The sequence below is a fragment of the Panthera onca genome, chromosome A1 (assembly GCF_046562875.1).
Source record: "Panthera onca isolate mPanOnc1 chromosome A1, mPanOnc1 haplotype 2, whole genome shotgun sequence".
Lineage (NCBI taxonomy): Eukaryota > Metazoa > Chordata > Mammalia > Carnivora > Felidae > Panthera > Panthera onca.
Genome location: NC_138339.1, coordinates 52684788 through 52710604, shown reverse-complemented (window position 1 = coordinate 52710604; position 25817 = coordinate 52684788). Strand labels below are relative to the sequence as shown.

Genomic DNA, 25817 nt, shown 5'->3' with positions numbered 1-25817 from the left:
TAAAATGGGGATAATGATGATCAGTGCCAGTCTTCTACAAGAACATTCCACTGCTAGTGCTAATAATAAAGGGTTTGGACTCTAACTGCACTTTGATCAGTTCCATTGACACCAACCCTTCACTCTTCTTTCCTCACCTATCCTTTCCTTATTACCTAACTATAAGCTTCTTCTCACTTAATCTTCTCTCACTGGAGAAAAAAGGGAAAAAATATGATGACTAATTGTATGAATTAAAAGTCATTTGTGAATGATCCCGATTCCATGAATGATGAGAATTTCCCTGAATATTTGCACTGATAGAATGAACCATTCTTGACCTTTGACTAGATCTAGAAAGAGGTTTCTATACAGAGGAAGTCACACTGAGGTGATAAAGTCTTACAGACTACAGAATATATGTTACTGACATCTTCACTTTTGTTTCTGTTGGGTGGGCAGAGATTTGTACCGATGGCCATTCTTAGTATTGATTCCATGTGAGTTTAATTTCAAAGAAAAAAGCTATAGGATCTCATTTTCTATAGTCCCTAAAATTCAGTGAAAGGTTGTCTAAAAGCACAGTAGATATTATTAGTATCTCAAATGCTAGAGAAACAAACAAAATAAAAAACAAAAACAACACCTACAATATGGGCTCTGAAATATTTTTTTTTCCCAATTCTTTCACTGGCACCATGGTGGTACTTCTACAACTCATGTCCCCCCAACAGGAAAGGTGTCTTTCTGACAACGCAGGCTTGATAGACAGCTGGAGTTACTTAGAAAATGTTGACCAAAGTAATTACCCTTTTTCTGATAGCAGCTGTAAAGTTTCGGTTGCTAGGTTGGAATTGAACCCCAAACTGACTGAATTCTAAAGAATTTATTGTTAGAGTTTGCTTACATACACATCAGGGTATACTTTTAAAAACAAGAGCTACTTAATTGGATTAACAGCAATGATTTTTTCCTTAATACCCAAGGTTCAAAAGCTTAGCAAAAATATTTATAAAACAGATGAAGAAAAGGAGATTCTCCTTACTGGTCAGCTTGTTGCTGCTGTTGTTTCCATAGTTGCACGCATCCTAACATTCAGCCTACTTGGCAAGCAACAAAACATAGGCTGCTTTTGGATATAATTAGGGTTGAAGCAATATGGAGGTGATATAGTGTAAAATGCAATACTTTCTCTAATCCCAGATTGTCAAATTATATCTAAATTTATGTCTCCTACTCTTTTCCTAAATTATCAAAAGTCATTGTTTTGTAACAACCAGTTGCCATGTATTTGCTAAGTGTCTACTATTTATTTTATTTTTTTTATTTTTTTTATTTTTTAATATATGAAATTTACTGTCAAATTGGTTTCCATACAACACCCAGTGCTCATCCCAAAAGGTGCCCTCCTCAATACCCATCACCCACCCTGCCCTCCCTCCCACCCCCCATCAACCCTCAGTTTGTTCTCAGTTTTTAACAGTCTCTTATGCTTTGGCTCTCTCCCACTCTAACCTCTTTTTTTTTTTTTTTCCTTCCCCTCCCCCATGGGTTTCTGTTATGTTTCTCAGGATCCACATAAGAGTGAAACCATATGGTATCTGTCTTTCTCTGTATGGCTTATTTCACTTAGCATCACACTCTCCAGTTTCATCCATGTTGCTACAAAAGGCCATATTTCATTTTTTCTCATTGCCACGTAGTATTCCATTGTGTATATAAACCACAATTTCTTTATCCATTCATCAGTTGATGGACATTTAGGCTCTTTCCATAATTTGGCTATTGTTGAGAGTGCCGCTATAAACATTGGGGTACAGGTGCCCCTATGCATCAGTACTCCTGTATCCCTTGGATAAATTCCTAGCAGTGCTATTGCTGGGTCATAGGGTAGGTCTATTTTTAATTTTCTGAGGAACCTCCACACTGCTTTCCAGAGCGGCTGCACCAATTTGCATTCCCACCAACAGTGCAAGAGGGTTCCTGTTTCTCCACATCCTCTCCAGCATCTATAGTCTCCTGATTTCTTCATTTTGGCCACTCTGACTGGCGTGAGGTGGTATCTGAGTGTGGTTTTGATTTGTATTTCCCTGATAAGGAGCGACGTTGAACATCTTTTCATGTGCCTGTTGGCCATCCGGATGTCTTCTTTAGAGAAGTGTCTATTCATGTTTTCTGCCCATTTCTTCACTGGGTTATTTGTTTTTCGGGTGTGGAGTTTGATGAGCTCTTTATAGATTTTGGATACTAGCCCTTTGTCCGATGTGTCATTTGCAAATATCTTTTCCCATTCCGTTGGTTGCCTTTTAGTTTTGTTGGTTGTTTCCTTTGCTGTGCAGAAGCTTTTTATCTTCATAAGGTCCCAGTAATTCACTTTTGCTTTTAATTCCCTTGCCTTTGGGGATGTGCCGAGTAAGAGATTGCTACGGCTGAGGTCAGAGAGGTCTTTTCCTGCTTTCTCCTCTAAGGTTTTGATGGTTTCCTGTCTCACATTCAGGTCCTTTATCCATTTTGAGTTTATTTTTGTGAATGGTGTGAGAAAGTGGTCTAGTTTCAACCTTCTGCATGTTGCTGTCCAGTTCTCCCAGCACCATTTGTTAAAGAGACTGTCTTTTTTCCATTGGATGTTCTTTCCTGCTTTGTCAAAGATGAGTTGGCCATACGTTTGTGGGTCTAGTTCTGGGGTTTCTATTCTATTCCATTGGTCTATGTGTCTGTTTTTGTGCCAATACCATGCTGTCTTGATGATGACAGCTTTGTAGTAGAGGCTAAAGTCTGGGATTGTGATGCCTCCTGCTTTGGTCTTCTTCTTCAAAATTACTTTGGCTATTCGGGGCCTTTTGTGGTTCCATATGAATTTTAGGATTGCTTGTTCTAGTTTCGAGAAGAATGCTGGTACAATTTTGATTGGGATTGCATTGAATGTGTAGATAGCTTTGGGTAGTATTGACATTTTAACAATATTTATTCTTCCAATCCATGAGCAGGGAATGTCTTTCCATTTCTTTATATCTTCTTCAATTACCTGCATAAGCTTTCTATAGTTTTCAGCATACAGATCTTTTACATCTTTGGTTAGATTTATTCCTAGGTATTTTATGCTTCTTGGTGCACTTGTGAATGGGATCAGTTTCTTCATTTGTCTTTCTGTTGCTTCATTGTTAGTGTATAAGAATGCAACTGATTTCTGCACATTGATTTTGTATCCTGCAACTTTGCTGAATTCATGTATCAGTTCTAGCAGACTTTTGATGGAGTCTATCGGATTTTCCATGTATAATATCATGTCATCTGCAAAAAGTGAAAGCTTGACTTCATCTTTGCCAATTTTGATGCCTTTGATTTCCTTTTGTTGTCTGATTGCTGATGCTAGAACTTCCAGCACTATATTAAACAACAGCGGTGACAGTGGGCATCCCTGTCGTGTTAAGTGTCTACTATTTATAAAATCACTTATGGATTACAAAGAAGTCTCAAGTATAATTTCTGTCTTCAGAGTTTATGCTACAGGTATGGAACTGAGACGTATGGAAAAATAACTATCTAGAGTAGGTAATAAATTCACAGGCATCATCATGATCAAAAGTTTATTTAGTGCCTGGTTGCTGTGCAGGAGGATTCTGAGGAATACTCAAATAAATTATGTGCACAACATTGCTTTAGGAATTTTGAGGATGTCAAACTGTGAGAATAAAATGCTACCTTGATTATAGCAAAAGTATTTATGGCCGTCATAATAGCAGTGGCAAAGTTAGTAGGTATGAGAGTAGCAAACATTTACTAATCAGACACCGCATGCCATATCCACCACATTTTGACAAACAAGAACTCAGGCTCACCTACACCCAAATTAGGAATTAATCAGAAATCCAAAGTCGGGGCTTCTTGCCTCAGCCATGATTCCCTTAAACACATCAAATCAGGCTTCAAGGTGGAGACTGGATCAGATATAAGTTTGCTACTTAGGAAGCTTGTTTCAAAGATTCGGCCCTAAACAAGTATCCATTTATTTTCTATAAATCAACCTAAAACTTTTCGCAGTCCCCTAGTTTGTGGAACATCACATTAGTTTTTTCATTCTATCTCCAACCATTTGTACAGAGGTTCTGAGTTTGTTTAAATATGGGGAGGAATAAGCTTCCTTCCATCAGTGACCAAGATTCTCTATGTGTTAAACTTGGGGTGTTTGCCTCTCTGGCAAGGTTGGAAGCTCTGTTGCTAGGTTCCTGCACCCTAGATACAGAATGCAGTCATCCCCTTAAGCATTTTGGCCTCCTCAGACCTCCATTTCCTTCCCAGCATGGGATTCTCCTCACTGCTACCCCTTCTCAAAGAGCCAGACTCTTTCCTCCTCCCAAAGAAAGCCAACACAATTCCTCTCAATCACTTAGGCTTTAGGAAAACAAAAAACAGACTAGGATGTATCTTGTAAGTCACTTTTTTGGGCCCAGAAACAGAAATATCTACTGGAACAAGAAGGCACACAAGGTCATGATATCTCTGTGGGATGGATGAAGAATGAGAAAGGACTATGAGGGAAAGAAAGTAAATTAATATCTTTGTTAATCACTCTGTCACATAAACATTGAAGGCAAGTAGAAATGAGATAGGCAAAGAGGACAAGATAGGGCATTTTGGTTCACCTGAGATTTTATTAGCCCATGTGCCTATGTGTAAATGCTTGGTACCCAAGTACGGTTCTAGCACCGACAGCAATTGTATAACATGGGAGTTTGTTAGAAATGTAGAACCTCATTGTGCTCCCATGCCCAGCTAATGAACACTAATAAACATGTTCATCAACAAATACTAGTAAACATGTACTTTAATAGGATTCCCAGGTGATTTGTATGCATATTAAAGTTTGAAAACCAGTGGTATAGAGGGGAAAAAGCGCAAAGTGCATTCAGGGTATAGTAAATAGATCATTTGGCTAAAACACAGGTTTCTGCAAAAGCAAAAAGTTTGAAACATCTAGAAATGACGGTTGGTCCTGATGATCAAGAGACTTGAAAGCCATGTTCCAGGAATTAAAAGTTTTCTTCCAGTCATTGGAAGCCATTGCAAGTTTTTGTACTGAGGAATGACATGATCATAGATGGCTTAGGAGGATTGGAAGAAGGGAGTCATTTGTGAAAGAACATGATGATCCTTAGTCTCAAATCTTTTCTGTAAGATAATCTTTCAAATCCATTAGACACTTTCATAAATACATAGGCTCTTTCAGGTTTCTGGGAGACTATTAAATGTACTAACATGATGCAGAGATGTTCCAACTAATGACTTGAAAGAGTCATTTTAGTTCTTAATGTCACTGGGTTCTGCAAAGAAGCAACGGGAACTAAGGTCTCAGGGATGAGAGACTGAATATCCACAGCCAGTTGGAAACTAATACCAAACAGAGCAGGGCAAAGAGGGCCCTGGGAACACAGTATATGTATCTTTCAGGTTCCTTAATGTTGCAGTCTGTATCTTTTTCATCTGCCCTTTGGCAATTTCACCACTTATTTGAGTTCTTACCTGAGGTAGGTCAGGGTGCAGAGTGGAGCTAGCTGTTGTCATCCTGCTGAAACAGCCTTAAGGTCAGTGGTTTGCAGCCATCACTGCACATTAGAATCACCTGGGGAGTTTTAAACACTACAGCTGCTCAACCATGTTCCCAGGCCAATCAAATGATTATTTCTGGTGGTTCTAACAATCAGCCAAGTATGGCTAGAGTCAAATAAATGCCCTCAAACTGAAAATTACAATAAAAAGAAAATATCCTTCTAGTTTAGTGGGTGGAGTAAAATATAATGGTTACCATTTATTAAGTCTATATTAGGTGACAAACACTTATAAATGTGTTTCACATGCATTATCTGTTTAGCCTCCCCCTAGATAACTTGTGTTTCAAGTAAGATTTTTTACCATAACCTCCAGTGTACAGAACAGTACACTAAGGCTCAAAACAAAGAATGCACTTGACTACATTCAGGAAGTGGTCAAGCCAGGATTCAACCTAAAGGAGTAAGGTTTAGAGCCTGATCCTTGGTCCAAATCACAAATTCTGAGGACAATTTGTGGATTCATTCATCCCTTCTACCCTAACCCAAGTCTACTGAGTACAAATTTTTTTTAATATTATGAAAATAATGTATTCTGTGATTCAGTTGGTAAATGCTCAAATTTGTTTTAGCATGATGGCTCATTTCTAAATGCCATCACTGCATAGGGTGGCGCCTTGCATATTGCAGACATTCAATAATTGCTTTTTATATGATGATATGAGTGAATTCACTCATTTATAAATTTATAAATTCACTGTTTTCTTGTAAAAGAAGAGAAAGGTATCTGATTGAATCAATCATACCACCAAAAAATACACCTGGCAATTGTTTTTAGCAGCCATTGTCAGTAGTTTCATCTTACTTGGTTTACTTATCAAATATGGTCTATTCTCTGTGTTTAGGGTCTCCCTTGCTCACTTTACTCCAGTCACATTGGACTTCCTCAGTCCAGTCAGTCTTTCTCCTATCTCAGAATGGGGAGGACTTCATACTTATTGTTCTTTCCACGAGATTCATCCCCTTCTACTGCCCTCTCCTCTTTCCATCTCAACACCATCACTACCAGTATATGCCTGGGTAATACCTTCAGATTCCAATTTAAAAGTAATTTTGTCATGGGGCGACTGGGTGGCTCAGTTGGTTAAGTGTCCGACTTCATCTCAGGTCGTGATCTCACAGTTCATGGGTTCGAGCCTGGAGCCTGCTTCAGATTCTGTGTCTCCCTCTCTCTCTCTCTCTGCCCCTCCTCTGCTCATTGTCTCTCAAAAAGAAATAAAAATGTTAAAAAAATTATAAATAAATAAAATAATTTTGTCACATCGCATATATAGTGACTTCTCACCACCTCCTCCTCCTCTGATAATTTTCCCTATTTCCCCATTATTTACTTAAAATGACTTTCTAACAATTTGTTATTATGTATCTCTTAAGTTTATTTATTCAATAACTTATTCCCTATTAAAACGTGCCTTCCCAGAGCAAAAGAATCCTATCTTATTTACCACTGTGTTTCTAGTGCCTAGAAAGTACCCAGCACACAGTAGATGCTCAGTGAAAGCATTGAATGTTCAGTGTTTCTAAGTATTGGCTGTGCTAACCCCTAGCAATAGCATTTGTTTCTCTCAATTCCCAGTCTTACTTACTAGGTGATCTAAATTACATGTAGTTGTTTTTTCTCAGTCTAGTGTTTTCAACCGATGCTTAAAAATAAATAACCAACACAATATGTACTGTTTCCATTTAGTAACCTACTTTTTTTTGAAAAGCTATTTATCTGTAGGAAGTCAGAGAATCAATGAAAATTCAAGCAAATTTCCCTGAGGCAGAAAGTAACCAGAAGGTGAGTCCATTTTGAAACAGGAGTTTTGTGATATGGAGTTTTAATCTAGTGAGAAAATATTGTACCTCAAACCAATATCCTGGAATTTCTCAATAAATTTTGAAAGGATTGGTTAATTTTCACATGTAACTATACCATTCTCTTACGCTAATTCGCCTTAAAGGGTATACAGTGATGACTCTGCCTCCATATTTGTTTGGACAGTCAATTTTATTCAGTGCAGAACGAGTGTGTACTCTCAAAATTTTCTAGGAGATTTTCCTTATTTTTATCATGTATATCCATTTCATAAATTCAATTCAACAAGCATTGATAATATGTCCACAACGTGCCTTACCCCATGCTCCTTGCTGTAGGAATGCAAAAGGAATCTATAACAAGGTTCAAAGAACGATTAACCATATCAAGATTACAAGAAAAAACCCATGACTTGGGGTAAGGGTAAGGTTGGGGTAGAAAAACATATGAGACAGCATTTACTAAAATGAGATACTGAGCACAACCAAGGACCTCACTTTAATATTGCCATATATGAGAAGCTCGTGTCACATTCAGTGGTGAATGGTTGAAACCTTTCCTCTAAGATCAGAAACAAAACAAGGGTGCCCACTCTTACCACCCCTGTACAACATAGCACTAGAAGTCCTAATCAGAGCAGTTAGGCCACAAAAAAGGCAAATCGTTACATAGCTTAATGACAAGACTATTGCTCTTAAAACACCTTTTATTCAAATTCTGGTTCTGATATTTATTAGCTTTGTCAGTTTTCATGAGTATATTACTGGTTACCTCACAGAGTTATTAGAAGGATTAAAATATGCAAATTGTCTCACATAATATTCTCAAAAATATGCAACTCTTATACCTGATAAGAGGAATGAAACAGCAATATTAAGTTAAAGAGGAATGATTCATGGGGAAGGAAAGATTCAAAATTTAGTCATTCATTCAATGTAAATTTTATTTTAGACCTATTATGTGTCAGATCTTTTGGATACTGTGTTAAAGAAGATGGCCATGATTTCTTGAAGTCCGCATTTTAATAGAGGAAGACAAACAATGAACAAGTTTAAAAAAAAACCAACAACAACTCAGAAAAGAAGACAGTAAATGGCTGTAACAGGACAGAGAAAGTTGCCTGGAGTTGGAGAAGCATAGGAATGACCACTCTGAACAGGTCACATGTGAGATGACGAGACCTGGACATTCAGTGATCCATGTGAAAGGGGGAAGAATATTCCAGGCAGAGGACCACAGGGGCAAAGCTCAGAGGCAGGAGTCTGCTTGGTGTGGGTGGCCAGTGTAAACGGAGTGTAGTGAAGGAAGGAGTGACCTAGATGAGGGTCCAGAAGTAATTCTGGGCTGAAGAAAGAATGCCTGGAAGGTCATGGAGCAAAAGGATCTCTTTAGATGGACCTGCTGCACCCCTTGAAGTTGTGAAGGGAAACAGAGCAAGTAAACCACTTTGGAAAGAAACCGCAGCTTAAGGAATGAGACCAGGGAAAAGGAACTTGGCTAGAATATAAAGTCATGGTTTGTGTAAGTTCATAGAAGAGAACTTTAGATTTAAGCAAAGGAAATTTGATGCATAGTTACTACTTATGCTTTTCTTTTCTTTTTTGATTTCAAGTTTTTATTTGAATTCTAGTTAGTTAACATACATGCTAAAATTGGCTTCAGGTGTAGAATTTAGTGATTTATCACTTACACATAACACCCAGTGCTCATCACAAGTGTCCTCCTTAATACCCATCACCCATTTAACCCATCCCCTACCCACCTCTCTCCATCAACCCTTGGTTTGTTCTCTATAGTTACCTTTCCTTAAAAGGTATATATGGATGGCCAACAGAAATTCATCATGCATTTTAATGCCTTCCAGGGCTTGTCTCTGGATTCCATTTCCTTATGGGTCAAATCTTAGTGAGAAACTTTTGACAAAATAAGTTGTTAAATGCTAAGTACATTATATTCTTTATAGACAACCTTCCTAAAAATTAAAAGTATTAGGGAGTCACAATTTATATTTTTAAACAGGCTTTCTGCTTTGAACTTTTCATATTACTCATCAAGAGACCTTGTAGCTTTTTCTCTAATTTTCCCTACACTTTTCCAGTCTCAGGGGCAGATTCAGTGATTTTCATATCTGAATTCCACATGCATAGCATTAAAATATGGGTGAATAATGATGTATATTTCTTCCAAAGCAAGTAGATATTATTTAAATAATGGATATTTTCAAAACCATGTTACTTTGTCCTTTTGCTTTCTTTAAATCAATTTTCAAGAAAAAACAAAACTTTGCATTCCCACTAACAGTGCAAGAGGGTTCCCCTTTGTCCACAGGCTATTGTTTCTCGTGTTGTTGATTTTAGCCATTCTGACAGGTGTGAGGTTATATCTCATTGTGGTTTTGATTTGTATTTCCCTGATGATCAGCAATGTTGATCATCTTTTCATGTGTCTGTTGGCCATCTGGATGTTTGAGGAGATGTCTGTTCATGTGTTCTGCCCAGTTTTAATTGGATTATTCATTTTTTGGGTGCTGAGTTTATAAGTTCTTTATATATTTTGGATACTAACCCTTAAACAGATAAGTCATTTGCAAATACCTTCTCCTATTCCATCAGTTGCCTTTTAGTTTTATTGATTGTTTCCTTTGCTGTGCAGAAGCTTTCATTTTGCTTTTGTTTTCCAATATTACTTGGCCATAAAAAAGAATGAAATCTTGCCACTTGTAACAATGTAGATGGAGCTAGAGAGTATTATGCTAAGCAAAAGAAGTCAGAGAAAGACAAGTACACTATGATTTCACTCATATGTGGAATTCAACAAAACAAATGAGCCAAGGGGGAAAAAAGAGATGGAGAGGCAAACCAAGAAAAGGACTGAACTGTAGAGAAGAAGGAAGGGGAGCTTCCTGAAAAAGTCCAAGAAAAAGACTGAACTATAGAGAAGAACTATAGGGAAGGAGGATGGGGAGCTGGGTTAAATAGGTGATGAAGATTAAAGAGGGCACTTATTGTGGTAAGTATGGTGTTGTGTAGAAGTGTTGAATCACTATATTGTACACCTGAAACTAATATTACACTGTGTGTTAACTAACTGGAATTTGAATAAAAACTTAAAAAATAAACTAAATTTATTGAAAAAAAAGAAAAAAGAAAACTTTGGAATGTCCCTAAATAATCAGGGCTTTTTCTTCTATAAGCTTATAGTAGCACCACTTTATAATGAAAAATGTTTAAATTTTTTTTAACATTTTGTTTATTTTCAAGAGACAGAGCATGAGTGCAAAAGGGGCAGAGAGAGAGGGAGACACAGAATCTGAAGCAGGCTCCAGGTTCTAAGCTGTCACCCGATGTGGGGCTTGAACCCACAAACTGTGAGATCATGACCTGAGCCAAAGTTGGATGCTTAACCAACTGAGCCACCCAGGCACCCCATGAAAAATAATTTTTAGCTTACAGTGAAATGCCAACCTGCTTCCCAATGCTACCCCACATCCACATTCTGCCTTGCTACTTGTGTAGTTGTAGAAAAGGAAATTAACTTCTCTAGTCTCTCCTGTATTTTGGGGAAGAGTAAATAAGCTAACACATACAGCCTGTGTACAATATTCAACACAAAGTAGGTGCTCCACAAATGCTGATTCGTTTTCTTAGTTTAGAAGATTTCTGCTTCAAAATCAGCTCCCTTTACATCTTTTATGTTAATGAAAGATGTTGGAGTTAGTAGGTCTTTCAATGCTGGTTCTGAGTCCTTGTGCTGTTCTGGACATCAGCCACCTACCTGTCCCCCAATCCCTAATCTCTAACAAGTTTCTGGCCAGGATAAACGTTTTTTTTAACTACCTTGGTGAATGATTATCACCATTCTGACTTTGGTAATACAACTTCTTAACCTTCTCTCTGTCGTTCTAGATTCATCACTACGATCTGATCCCTACTTGGCAACCTGTATCTTTCTTGGTTCACATTACTACTTGAGTATATCTATAATTTATCTGTTTGAGTTCTTGTATAGGATTTAAGGTAACTACCTATAGGCACACTGACCTGAATTGGGATCTAATAACTGGGTATTATTTATCAGTTTTGTCACTTTGGACCCACCTCTTAACTTTTAATAATCTTTATTTCTTCACTTGAAAATTATAGATAGCAAACCTGACCTCAGAATTAATGTGAATATTAAATGAAGTAAAGCATATTAAGCACTTATCACAGTGGCTGGCACAATTGTATACTCAGGCAATCATTTAATTATGGCAAAGTTAAACACACACACAAGCACATACACGCATGAACACACACAGGCAGAGAGAGAGAAGGAAAGTGATTTAATCTTACTGCAGACACAGACACTACTAAAAATGGCCATGTGAGGAAACTCTGACCTGGGCAGAGTAAGGAATGTATCACCCACTTTTCCAACATGAGGAAAGGTATTAAATTAGAGCTATAATGCCCCAAACCAGGTTATTTTAGCCAAGTTCACATGATGCAATTGTCAAATTGTGAGTGGCAAAATATTTACCAGAAAAGAACACCTTTTCTTAAAAAAGAAATGTAAGTTCATATTAGCTACCCCTATTCCTCCATGATTTAAATCCTATCATTCATTTGAGGAAAATAAATTGAAAAATGCCTCTCCATCCTATCTTCTTTGGGATTTTTCCTTCTTCCTCCACTTATATCAGTATGTGAACTTGTTCCATCCAAATGAGTCTTTAACTCAGTGGAAAAGGATACACAAATATGTGTTGAGGGAATTTATGTCAATGGGCTCTAAAACAAACAAGCAAAAAATATAAAACAGACTGTGCTGTTGTAGTATAACACTGTGGGTTGTCAGAAGTAAAATTGTCTACCGTTGGCATTGTCATCCATCATGTTGCCTAAGCAAAACTGCAATCTCAGAGGAAGTAGGAGGGGTGAGAAGTGACTTAAAATGATTAGTTCCGCTCCACAGATGCAGGAGCTGGCGTGCTAAGGACCAAGTCAAGCATCTTAGTTGTGAATTTGTTTGTGAACGTGTCTGTGATTTGCACCATGAGGGAAAATGAAGAGAACATGAAGCCACATTTTAGAACTGCATGTGATGGTAAAAAAATAAGTAGGCTATATTTTATTCTTGTTATTTCCTAACAACTTTGTGGAACCTGCAGACGATCCCCCCCTCCCTCTCCTCCATTCATGCTTCCACAAGTCTTCCTGTTAATGTTAACCCTGCTCCCAAAAACAAAATAAACACAATGTAGTTACTATGAGTCAGAAGGATTTAACATTCATTTTTATTATGACCTTCCCAAATGATCACAGTGGCTAAAACCACCAACTCTGAAGGCAGATTGGCTGAATGTAAATCTCAGCTCTGCCATTACTTGCCTTGTGGACGTGGGCAAGTTATTTAAGCTTACTTAGTCTTAATTTCTGCATCTAACTTAAAAAAATGTTGAGGATGATAACAGACCTACAACCTATGCTATTCAATTCTGTAGTTGTGGCATAATAGCAAGCATTGATAGTATCTAAAATAATGAGTTCGGCCATGAGCCTATAAAACAGGATCAAGCTATGTTTGGTTAGTGATCCATAGTTGTCAACTGCCTGATTTAGGTCACAGAATTTTAGATAGAGAAGGAACTTTAGGGATCACTTAATTTGACAGCCTTATATTACATATGAGACAACTAGGAGACAGGAAGAAGCTGTACCTTGTCTACCTCCTCTTCACCTCCCCACCCTCCTCCACCAAAAAAAAAAAAAAAAAAAAAATCACATAGCTAGTGTGAAAGTAACAACAAAACTAGTTGTTTTTCTTATATACCTTATGGTATCATTTTCATCTGCAGAGTTCTTTTTTTTTTTATTTTTTTAACGTTTATTTATTTTTGAGACAGAGAGAGACAGAGCATGAATGGGGGGAGGGTCAGAGAGAGAGGGAGACACAGAATCTGAAGCAGGCTCCAGGCTCCGAGCCCGACGCAGGGCTCGAACTCGTGAACCATGAGATCATGACCTGAGACCTGAGCCGAAGTCGGACACTTAACTGACTGAGCCACCCAGGCGCCCCCATCTGCAGGGTTCTAATAATGATGTCTTATTTTCCAAAAACAAAGGTTTTCCCTGGATTGCATCTCATACTTTCCAGTGCTCTGAAGCTCACTCCCCAGAAGCAGACCAAGAAAGAAAAACTTTTGGGCATGTGATAAGCAAGTAAGGGAAATAAGATAGGGAAGTCAGAGTAAACCAAATAAGGGTGAAATTTTAAGCCAAAGCCATTAGGCAGGTAAGTTTGAGCCTGACTTCACGAGGAAACTCTGGAGTATAAATTGCTTAAGGATTGCTCTACTGCCCTACATAATCATTGGTTAATGGGCACCGAGGAGGCTGCAAATTCTCCAGTATTTTCCAGTGGTCCAAAGCTGCCCAGTAGCCCAAGGGGTGGTATACTGAAGAGGGTGAATGCAGGTACTGCTCATAGAAAACACTCCAAAATAATGTGCATGGGGTGGGTGGGTGGTGTGGGGTTGGGAGGATAAAAAAATTATGAGGGAATTTAGGTAGAGCACTAGTTTAGTCTTCTGTATGACCTTAATAACAGAGGAAAATAAATAAATAAACCTGTTTGAAGGATTAGACCAGAAATTTCTGCTGCAAGCTAGCTATTTGAAGTTTTTTGTTTTATTTATAAAAATTCATATTGTATTTTACCTTAACATCTCAATGATTACTTGAGGCTCTTTCCAAAACTATGAGTTTGATTTGCAAGCTTCAAAAGTTGTTTTAACTGATATCTGACTTTTTTAACTTTAAATTTTAGGGTCTTTCTTTCTTTCTTTTTTTTTTTTTTTACCATCACTCTCCTACTCTACTTTCTTTGTTTTCTGGTAGAACATCAGTTTTTATCCAAATAACATCTTAATGGTTTTCTCTTCTCATACCCATTTATACCTCCCTCTCCATATAGAAGGACGGAAGGGGGCAGCCAGTTCCTTGTATGCCACATAACCCCACTCCCTAGAGGAAAAAAAAGAGTAAGCATTCATTTCACTATTCAGGCTTCTTGCAGTAAATTCTTCAGTGCTTTTCCCGTCTAATTTTAAAAGAATCTAAGATGTAATGTTTCTTCCCCACGTCAGTTCAGCTTCACACTAAGATTAAAATGATCTATGATGCCATGGCATTCCTTTCAGATCTCACGCCCCTTTGTACTTGGAAGTGACATACAAGATCCTCTCAAATTACTAGTATGATTTATATAACATGAGAAGTGTTTTGTTTGTTTACTTCGTTTCCTGGTAAAGATCTTACCATATTTTCCCAGTAGTGTTTTGTTTTTTGTCTTTTTTCCCCTTCTTTATTGCTCCTTGCTCCCTGACCTCTCTGTATTGTTGAAGTTTATATGACTGCTTTCATGCTACTACTGCATACTTGAGTTCCTACAAAACCTAAAATATTTACTATCAGAAAAGGTTTTCTGATCAAAATGATGTGGCAACTACAACATAGCCAATAAATGATCAAAGGATGACTGGATTCCAGATCTTACATCTATTTACATAACTTGAAATCCTCATCCTGATGTCAATGTTTTCCACATCACAACTGACATTGCCAGTCATTTATTTCTCTAGCCAGACACTGGTTTGCCAATGAGGAAACTTACCTCAAATGTTTCCATTACCCACCCTTCTAGGTCCATTTCAAATCACATCTATTTTTTTTTTCAATGCTTATTTATTTTTGAGAGAGAGAGAAAGCACAAGTTGGGGAGGGACAGAGAGAGAGAGAGAGAGAGAGGGAGACATAGAATCTGAAGCAGGCTCCAGGCTTTGAGCTGTCAGCACAGTGCTCAACATAGGGCTCAAACCCACAAACCATGAGATCATGACCTGAGCCAAAGTCAAATGCTTAACTTGCTGAGCCCAGGTGCCCCCAAATAGCATCTCTTCAGTAAAGCCTTTCTCATTTAATTCTAACCGGTTGTGGTCTATTTTTCCTTCAATCTTCCTTGGATTAGGTTCTTCTTGGTCTATACCTTTCTTGTGACATTAATATTCTACTGTTTAATTATTTTTTGCTATCCTCCTCACTCTGCTACAACTTAGCTCCTTGAAAGGAAGAATCTTTTTGTTTATCCCAGAATCAAGAACACTTCCAAATACATAGATGCTCAGGATATTCATTGAATTACTGAATTAGATTTTGATACCCTACATATAGAGATGACTTTGCTGTTTTCTGATGTTCAGTTTCATCTCATATCTTCTGGGTGCTGGTCACTCACACTAGTGACATTTGATAATTATAGATTCTTAAGAGTTAGAAGGCTTTCACTGTAGCCTAAACTATGAGAATTTCTCTTTCAGAACTTTGACAGATTGTTCCTGCCCAAATTATTTAGTCAGTTTCCCAAATGTTTTTATACCAGAATTTTTATATACTACCTACATTATTTTTGTCAAATGCATGTGCCACCTGCTCTGTTATTTTTGTCAGTATTTTCTTGAATTTACTCACCTTTAACTTTCATAAATGTATTTTAAAGAAAGGCAGTATCACCACCTTTTGTGTAAATTTAATATTACTGGCCATAAATGGAATATAACCATATTAAGAAAGATCAATACATTTGGATCTGAAGATTTACATCTCTCAGTTAAAAATAGAGAAGGAACAAAGTTGTTAGGGGAATGTTGATGACATGTTGCTATCAAACTGAGACTTTCTTGGCAGTTTAATCAGGATGGAAAGAAAGCTGATACATGTTGTGATACTATCCTATTTAAATCTCTGTCCATATATCTACAATCATCTCCTGAAGCATCAGGGTTTACATGCAAACTTCTCAGTAAAGTGCATCTTTGAAGCCTACCAAACTCCCAAAGTACTCACTGCTTCTTGTTGAATTATCATTGGCTCCAACAGCTAAGTCACTTAGTTCTAAACTCTCATTACAATAAAGTATGTCTAGCAAAAAAATAAAATAAAATAATACAATTTTAAAAGTGGACAAAGAGGGGTGCCTGGGTGGCTTAGTCAGTTAAGCATTGGACTCTTGATTTTGGCTCAGGTCAGGATCTCACAGTTTTGGGGATTGAGCCCCACAGTGTGGAGCCTGCTTGGGATTCTCTCTCTCCTCTCTTTCTGCCCCTCTCTGTGCACACATTCTCCCTTTCTCTCAAAAAAAAAAAATAAATAAATAAGCATTTTAAAAAATGGACAAAGGACCTGAATAGACATTTTTCAAAAGAAGACAAAAGAATGGCCAACAGGCACATGGAAAAGTGCTCCATGTCAGTAATCATTAGGGAAATGCAAGTGAAAATCACAATAAGACATCAACTCACACCTGTTACAATGGCTAGCATCAAAAATACAAAAGATAACAAATGCTGGTAAGGATGTGGATAAAAGAATCCTTGTCTACTGTTGATGGGATTATAAACTGGTACAGCCACTTTCTAAAACAGTATGAAGTTTCCTCAAAAAATTAAAAATAGGACTATCATATCATCCAACAATTCTACTTCTGGGAATATATTCAAAAGAAATAAAATTACTATGTTGAAGAGATATCTGCACCCTGACATTCATCCATAGCAGCATTATTTACAAGAGCCAAGACATGGAAACAACCTAAGTGTCCACTGATGGATGAATTGATAAAGAAGTTGAAGAACACATACACGATGGAATAAAAACCAAGGAAATGCTGCCTTTTGTGACAACATGATGGAAATTGAGGGAGTTCAATGCTAAGTGAAATAAGTTAGACAAAGACATATACTGTAAGATCTCACTTACATGTGAAATCTAAAAAACAAATAAACAAATAAACAAACAGACTTGTAGAAAAAAGAGACCAGAGTTGTGGTTACCAGAGGTGGAGGGGAGGGGAGGGATAATTTGAGGAAGGTGGTCAAAAGGTACAAACATCTAGTTGTAGAAGAAGTACTAGAGATGTAATCTACAACATGATGACTATAGTTAACACAGCTGAATGGCATATTTGAAAGTTGTTAAGAAAGTAAATGCTAAGAGTTATCACAAGAACAAACTTTTTTCCCTTTTTTTGTATCTATATGAGATAATGGATATCACTACACTTATTGTGGTAATCATTTCATAATATATGTAAGTCACATCATTAAGCTATACACATCAAACCCATACAGCCCTATATGTCAATTATATCTCAAGAAAACTGGGAATTTTTTTTTAAAAAAGATACATTACACTCATAACAATAACACTGATAGATATTGGCTGTTGGGCTTTCTATCCTGAAAGGCACTGTCTTTATTTTATAATGCAATGGCTGTGCTCTAGGCTACCACATACCACATCCCTCAGTAGGACACTTCCTTTATGGCTGTTAATAATTTATTTGAACCTGAAAGCAAATTCATTTTCTCAGGAAGTAGGAACAAAACGTGTCTTCATGCAGTTTCTAATATGGGAGAATTATGTTAAAACATGAAAGGAAACATTGGTTGTTATCACCTACTCTTAAGGTTTCCAATTAAAGAAAATCTTCACTCTCACAGACTGACTACTTCTCCTCTCCTCCTTTTCTGCGGAGAAGCTTTCTCAATCACAAAATCTTGACACTTTCATAATATTGTGAAAGAGAAATAATATTAGAACTTACCTCATAGTATTTTGTGAAAATTAATGAGGTGTAGACAGGTGAGAACACCAGTATCAGGAAAGGTCATTTGGTATCAACAATGACTTATGTGTCATGGTTAAATACCAAACAAAAGTATATTTTTATTATTAAGAAAAATCACATATTAACACTAATTAAGAAGCTATTCTATGATTATTAATATGCTACTATTCTATTTAAATACTTAGCAAAAATGTTGCTGTGGAATTCATTTATTCAATATATATTGATAAGATTTTACTATGTGTAAGTAGAGCTAATACAATTATTTGACATTAATATTATAATGTTTTTACTAATAGGTCTTAGTTACTCAAATATTAATTTATGAGGACCTTTTATCCCTGGTTACTCTCATTCATAATTTTATTAATTTATATCATTTTCCTACATGTATTTACTTATGTTTATTCAGTTATACCATGACTTTTTGAAAACAGTTTTCAGGGTGATTGCTTCACATATGATTATGTGAGCTGCTAAAATGTAATGTAGCAATCATCCACCCTTGACATGAATCTGAGAGACCAGATGTCCTAGATTGATATATTCATTCATTCATCCTTACTGGCCAGTTGCAGGGACATTCATGCAAGACAGATATGGTGAATTTGGATTCTTCTTCTAGCAACATTCAAGTCCCCATGTCATAATTTCTGTATCTAAAACATATGGTTAGTAATAATACCTATTGCACCTCTAGTAGATATCTGTGACTTTATCTGTTCAGCATCCATTTCCTCTCTTTTTGGTAACAGAACATTAATAGTCTTACTTTGGGTCATTATTCCTCAACCATTCACAGTCCATATTGTTTGAATATGGTTTATCCCAGCTTCAGGATCCAGGGCAAGTGACTGGTTGATGATAGGAGTGGGATCCAAGCCCCCACAGAATTGGGTGGTGTAACTAAATTGCTAATCTTCTCAGTGTTGCTAAACGAAGCCAGTTTATGGTTATCTTTGGAAGCCAAATTTCATAAAACAGAACTTTGAGCCTTCTCAATTTACCTGCACTCCGAGTTGAACACCCTTAACATGACCTAGTATTCATTTACTTTAGCTAGTTTGAATTTGGTTTCTGTCCCTTTCAATCCCAAGAGCACTGAATAATATACTTCACAGAGTTAAATGAGTAATTGTTGATGTTCATCACAGAATAAACAAGCTAGTAATCAAGCACTCAATATGTATTAGTCATGAATAATAATTGGAATTACAATTTATCAATTAATGAGTGTCTCATACAAGTTAGGTGAATGCAGTGAGCATAGAGAATAATAAAATAAGAATACAAGTCCCTTGTAGAATTAGCAAATGGAGATGTTTCTGAAGGTAATTTAAAGAAAAAACAAAGCAAAACAAAAAAGCAAGACTCTACAATTGGTTTAGATTGAAGTAGGGAAAGGACTAACTTTTCCTTGAAGCTGATGACAGCTGGAGATTTTCACAACCTTCATATGACCGAGTCCTCTAACTCGTGGAGGCCCCATGACATATAAAATAAAACATATTAAAAATGTATATTTCCCATGTGAAATTTAAGTTTGATAATTATAGACATAATATTATGTTTTATAGACATTTAATTAAACATTAATTTCAGCATTTAGTTTGCTTTTCTAATTTGGGGCTAATATGTACATTTTTTTTTCAAGATTCCAGCATTTTTATAGGCCCTCTAAAGGCTTGTAAACCTAGGTTCTCTAATTCAGGCATCTAGTGGATAAATAGTCCTGGTAGAGGAGCATCAGGAAAGGGCCTCAGCGTGGTGTGACCCACATCCTGGAAAACTCCATTGGTCATAGTGGATTACCTATATTTGGCCATCCCTCAAAAGTCATCCCTAAGTAACCAACAAACCTGACAGAAATTTTCAAAAGTTACTCCTTAGAATCTGCAATGTCACTGCTCGTACATCAGTTTTGTTCCTTCACTTGTATTGATGAGGCACACCTCTCCTCCTCCTTCAGGTTTGGAGAAGTGGTTGGTAAAAAGATAAGGGATGTGGTGTTTTGTTACTACTGAGACTGAATACAATTAGTATCCCCAAGGTGTCAGAAGTTAGGCAATTTCCTCATTTAACAATTTTACCTCCATTTGGAGCATCAGTAATTTCATTTTGTACTTTAAGGTACACTTTTTCTGTACTCTTCAAGATCGATTAATTTGAGGTGGTGCTGAAAGGTAAAAGGACCTTCAAAAAAATCTGGTAATTCAAGCCCTGAAAATTTCCTGTTGGTCATCTGATTGTTATCAAATCTCTGTTAGATGCAGAGATCCTTTGGGCTAAGATTTTATTTTGTTATATTAACTCACTAGATGAGACATGCTGAGAACTGACTGTAAAGTAGACAAATTTATGGAAGTTTTATTTATAAAGTTGATAGTTATCAGGAAAGGCCTGAGTCCTTCAGTATTTTCTTATAAACTGTATAATCTTACAGTCACTTAATTTTTTCTTATATTTCCTCATATATGAAAATATTGTAATAATAACCTTTCATAGGTATATTGTAAGGATTAAATATTATTATTATATGCAGAGAATTTGAAACACTATGTGACACATTCATATTTCTATACTATTATTACATGTTAATTTTCAGTTAAATAGTTTAAATTGGTTTTTATGTCATCAGGCTTACTATGGCCAAGAATTTTACAGAAACTCAGACTTAATGTTAGTCTTAAACTGTTGAAGGAGAAACACTCAGGACTCAGTGAACATAGAATTCACATTTCTAATTCTGTGTGATAAAACATCATTAAGACATAAGCCCATACTTTGCAATTTATAGTAATTTAGAGAAAATTTTTATTTTCCAGTGTCTGTGAAAACAAGGTTTGCCAGACATATAAATAAAGGGTATTTTTAATTAGCATAAGAGAAAAAAAATATTTTATAACAGTTAAACTACTCTAGGATCCTTTAGCATATACAAATAAATAAAGGTGCATTAATGCATAAGATATATGTAAATAGTGTTTAAAAATGATTTTTATTTGTATATTACACTAGGTTCCAGGAAGCCATATACTTGACACACTTTATTAGTAATTGGTAAGTTTATATTATTGTATGTACTGAAAGTAATAAATGTATATTTTCTTCCTACATAGTGTTTCTGATGTTCTCCCTAGTCTTTAGTATTACTGAAATTTCTAAATATTATTTTATAAGACCCCAATCAATATTTAAAGCTAAAAGATCCATTATTCATTTAAAAAAGTAATAGTACTTTTTTAAATACTTTTTTTGAAAAGTAATCATTTAAAAAGTATTTAAATGATTTGGCAAAATAGGTAACCCATGTTCCATGAAACCTTCCCCAAAATCATCACTGCTGATGATTCACCACCAGCAGCAGGTCAGTGAAACTGACCTGGCACCGTGGGCATATTCCATACTTGTTCTTCATCAGGTAAAAGGCTATGATACAGAATTCCACATTACCCCCTCCCAACGGAGTTGTGTTAGTTTCCAGGGAAGGAATCAGGGCGGCAGAGGGACAGAGTGCATTACCTTCTGTATTTTATACCATATGCACATAATGTCTACTCTAAAATTAACATACATTTTAAGAATTTAATACAGCTGAACAGTCCTTTATCAGAATATTCTCTTTCCTTGGCTTTTATCACCACAGTATCTTCCTCTTACCTTTTAGGCCAGTCCTAATTTGAGTCTTTTGATGGCTGTAACTGTCTTTTACCAGAAGATTCTCTTCTAGATCCTCTAGTATCCTCATTCTGCTCATCCTCCTGACCAAAGTCTTATGTGCTCTTATGATTTAAGTTATTTACACCCTCAGCATCTTCAAACATATACTCATTCATTAAAACATATGTATTAAGTGTCTACTATAGGCACTAGGTACTGGAATACAGCAGTGAGTAAATCAGATAAAAATCTCTGTGATTTTTTTTAACTATTATTCCATGCAGTAAGATGAAAATAAAATGTGTAAAATATAATACGGTAGTAATATTTTCTAAAGAGACAATACAAAGCAGGAAAGGGCAACAAAGGTGTTAGGATGAAACATGGAAATTTTCTATTGGTCCCACCTCAACCCTCACTTCTGAGCTTCAGGTGCATACATCAAAACATCCAGTGTGCCTTGGATGTCTAGCAGGTACCTTAAACTTAAACTGTGACCCAAACTGAGTGTATTATCCCCAGCAACTTTCTTCCAGCACCACTACTGAACTACTCAAACCAGAAATGTGTGAGTCCTCTTTGGATACCTCTCTCATTCCCTATATTCCATCTGTCACAAAGTGTAGTCAGTTCTATCACATAACTTGGGCCACTTCTCTACATCTTTATTGCCACTATCCTAATTCAGGTGAACATCAATTCTCCTCTGGATTCCTACAAAAACAGATCTCACTACAGCTACTACCATCTTCCTCCAGTGTCACTAAAACTCATCCTGTCATTCCCCTACCTCAACGATCAATGGTCCCAAATTGCTACTGCCCAGATCTCTAACTGCATCACTCTTGGGACCACTTACCCTTCTCCTTTAGTCTCAGGGTTCTTCCTTCATTCTTCATCTATGCTATCCTCTCTTGGCCCAAGATATTTGCACATACTATTTCTTCTTCCTGGAACATTCTTCCCCCAACTCTTCATTAGGCTAACCCATCTTTCAAATCTCAATTGAAGCATGAATTTATCCAGCAAGTTTTATTCAAATACTCAAAATGGTTTATTTGCAGCAATTATGGATTCCATAATATCCTGTCTTTCCCACTTTACACATCATGCTACACCAGTTATTACTTTTATAATGGCTCTACCCATGTGGGAGTGTGAACTCCAAGAGGATAAGGACCATGTCTGCCTTTACCACATGTCATCCCCAGTGCTTGTCAAATAATGTTTGACATAGAGTAGGTGCCCAGTACATATTTACTGAATAAATGAATGACTATTTTAGTAAAGATTAAGGGCAGATGATTGATGATTGCTTTTATCTGGCATTTATATGCTTCATGCACAGAGATGATTTTGAGTCATGATCTCTAAATAGTACTTACAATTTTGCCTTCTCATTGTGTATCTGGGATCACAGAGGATGCTCTCCAGCAACTGATACATCTTCAGATTCCAGTAGTGCCCTCCCTTGCACATTATTGTTCCAATGTTCACATTCCTAGGTAGCGATATCAGTCTTCCGGAGAGAAGTCCTAGAGAAGTCCTAGAAGTCTGCTGTACAATAAAGACCCATTTCAGGTATAAGTTGATCTCAGGTTTTATAGCTAGTGGAAATATCTCTTTGATTATGTTAGTAACATCTATTGGTAATAGATATCCCTGAGATGTTACCACATAGAGAAAATATTTTTTCTCCTTTTGATTGGTTTCAATACATTGCCTTTTTAACCTTATCTTAATTCCCTTGAAATGTCTGTTTCTCCCTTCTCAAGCCAGTCTACGATAATTGCATTAAATTTATGTCCACTCAGACTATATAGATTAATGCTATTAAACCTTGTTTGTTTTCCTGTCCACTCATTATGCTTTATTATTAAAAATTGTTAATATTTGTTAATTTCATGCCAAATGCTCCGCATATATTTATGTGATTCTAAAATCAAATGGAGAAGGTGCAATTATCATTCTCAGTTTTACACAGGAGTAAACCATGGCTTAGAGAGGCTAACTGACCTGTCCAAGTCACAAAGATAGGAAGTATTCAAACTGGGATTTAAACCCAAAGTTCTGCCTCCAGTTCCTTTGAAACTCTCAGTTTGCACTGTGCTATTGTTTTACATGCTGAGACACAAGTTATTTTAACTCTTTGCCCACCTCTCCCTTAATTTTCTGTATAAGGTAAGCCTTCAATAAGTACTTGTTTAACTCTTCACTGGGCTGTTATTATTACTGCTGAATGACAGTATTTGTGGTACTGTTCTTTTTACTGATTTTTTCTTTCCCAACCCAAACTGAAGAGAGCATACGCGGGAGAGGCTGGCAGTGCAGAAAGTGCAACAAGGATAAATAAAAGTCGGAAGGAAAATACAAGATTGCTAGGGTTTCACCAGTTAGTTACTTGGGGTTCAAACTGCTTTAGGAATCCGCTGAACGTAATGCTAGTAATCTAAACTTTGTTCTTCCTTCAGGACGTTCGCTTGTGTAAAAGATTCCCATTGTAGAGAAATGTAAAAAGAAATGGAGGAAAATTGGCAATTTTGCTCTATCATGGGTCTATATTTTGGTTCCTGTAACTCGCAACCTGAGTAATTAATGATGGAAGAATTACAGATTTCACCTTTCTCGTTTATGGCGCTGATTTTCACCTGTCCTTAATTCAGAAACTCCCTTACTCTGTCAAGACACACAGCTCTTCCTTCCCGCTCGCGTTTCCTCCCAGGGGCGCTTTCGGATTCCCGCCTCAAAGCCCTCCCGCCTCCACCCTCCCCTCGGAGTCATTCCCCCAAGCCTCCCCAGGATGACCCTCTGACCTAGGCGGGGGAGGAGGGAGGTTGTCCGGAGGTAAATGGGTCAGGAGCAAGGCTCGGACCTGGACCGCGGGGAGGCCCCGGTGCTGCGGGGACCGAGAGCCGGCCGAGCGCCGCCAGCCCCTGCCTCGGCTGCGGGCGGCGAGCGCCCCTCCTCCTCTCCGACTTGGCCGGCAAGCGCGCGCCTCCCACTCCCGCAGCGGCCGAGGGCTCCTCGGGCCGGGGGAGCTGCGCCGCGGCCGAGAGCCGGCAGCCGGCAAGGTCTCGGACGTGGGAACCAAGGCTGTCTAGTCTAGTGGTTAGGGACGCTGGCTTTGGAGTCCAATTCTGTTTCCACCTCTCGCCTCCTAGGTGACCTTGGGCGAGTTGCTTCGCTTCAGTGTGCCAGTTTCTAAATCGATATGGGGAAACTGAGGTGAGGGTTAAATCCTAGGATTGTTGTATTAACAAAGCACTCCAGGCAAGTAGTAAGCGCCCAGTTAATAGACAGCAACGGTCAGCCCTCAAGAGTGAGAAGCGAAAACTGCTCTGGGTCCAAGGATGTAGGTTTGCGCTCTCGCTTTTCCAGTTCTGCACCGAGGAGTAGGGGGAGGGGCCGCCGGGAGCACCTGCCCTCCCTCCCCTCCCCCCCCCTCCCCTGTTCCAAGATAACTCGGGAGTAGCGGGGAGGCATTCGTCCCAGCCTTGGGTTCGGGCTCCTTAACGCGGCCCAGATCCCCCCAGCCTAGTGGCAGCCCGCGGCGCCCGCGGCACGTCTCTCTCCCGCGAGCTGAGGAAACATTTCTGCCCTGAATTGAGTATCTCCCTCCCTCTCCGACCACAGAGCTCGCTCGCTGCCACCTCTGGGACTCGGCAGCCGTGGGGAGTCCGGCAAAGCCTCGGGCGGGAGGGAAGAGACAATCTCAGGGTGTGGGAGTGTCCCCCCGCCCTGGGAAGGGAAGCGAGGACGAGGGTTGGCGCGGAGACCGGGGGAGAACACCGGGCCCCCTGGCGCTCCTGGGCCCCATCCTCATTTTGCTGCCTTCTAGGGACTGCTCTGGCTTTTCCCGTCCCGAGGCACACACATCCCCGGAATAGCCAGGTGTCCCAGGCCGCCACACGCCCGGCTCTCCGCCCAGGGCAGAGAGGCCGGAGGCTACAGCTCAGCACGCGGCGGGAGTGGGCGGCGAGCGCCAGCAGGCGAGGTAAGGAGGGGCGGGGGGCGGGTGGGGAGAGTGCCTGCACGTGCGCGCGCCTGTGCGCGTGCTCCGAGGGGGCGTCGGGTGGGGGTCCGCCCCAGGGCCACCCGCCCTT

At 38.3% G+C, this 25817-nt stretch overlaps 1 protein-coding gene and 1 long non-coding RNA gene across 3 annotated transcripts in view; one reads left to right on the top strand and one right to left on the bottom strand.

Moving 5' to 3' along the window:
- Window positions 1-24668, bottom strand: part of LOC132680948 (uncharacterized) — a 40344-nt gene extending 15676 nt beyond the window's left edge. The window contains exons 1-2 of the long non-coding RNA XR_009610776.2: window positions 24528-24668; window positions 23100-23271 (exon numbers count right to left, since the gene is read on the bottom strand). This is a non-coding gene — a long non-coding RNA (uncharacterized LOC132680948). The remainder of the gene's footprint in view (window positions 1-23099; window positions 23272-24527) is intronic.
- Window positions 24669-25183: 515 nt separating this feature from the next.
- Window positions 25184-25817, top strand: part of GABRB2 (gamma-aminobutyric acid type A receptor subunit beta2) — a 237480-nt gene continuing 236846 nt past the window's right edge. Inside the window, exon 1 of one of the 2 annotated variants that reach the window (XM_060634932.3) lies at window positions 25184-25708. The gene's annotated coding sequence lies outside the window, so the exon portion shown is untranslated. The remainder of the gene's footprint in view (window positions 25709-25817) is intronic. The other variant, XM_060634934.3, reaches the window with a different exon arrangement.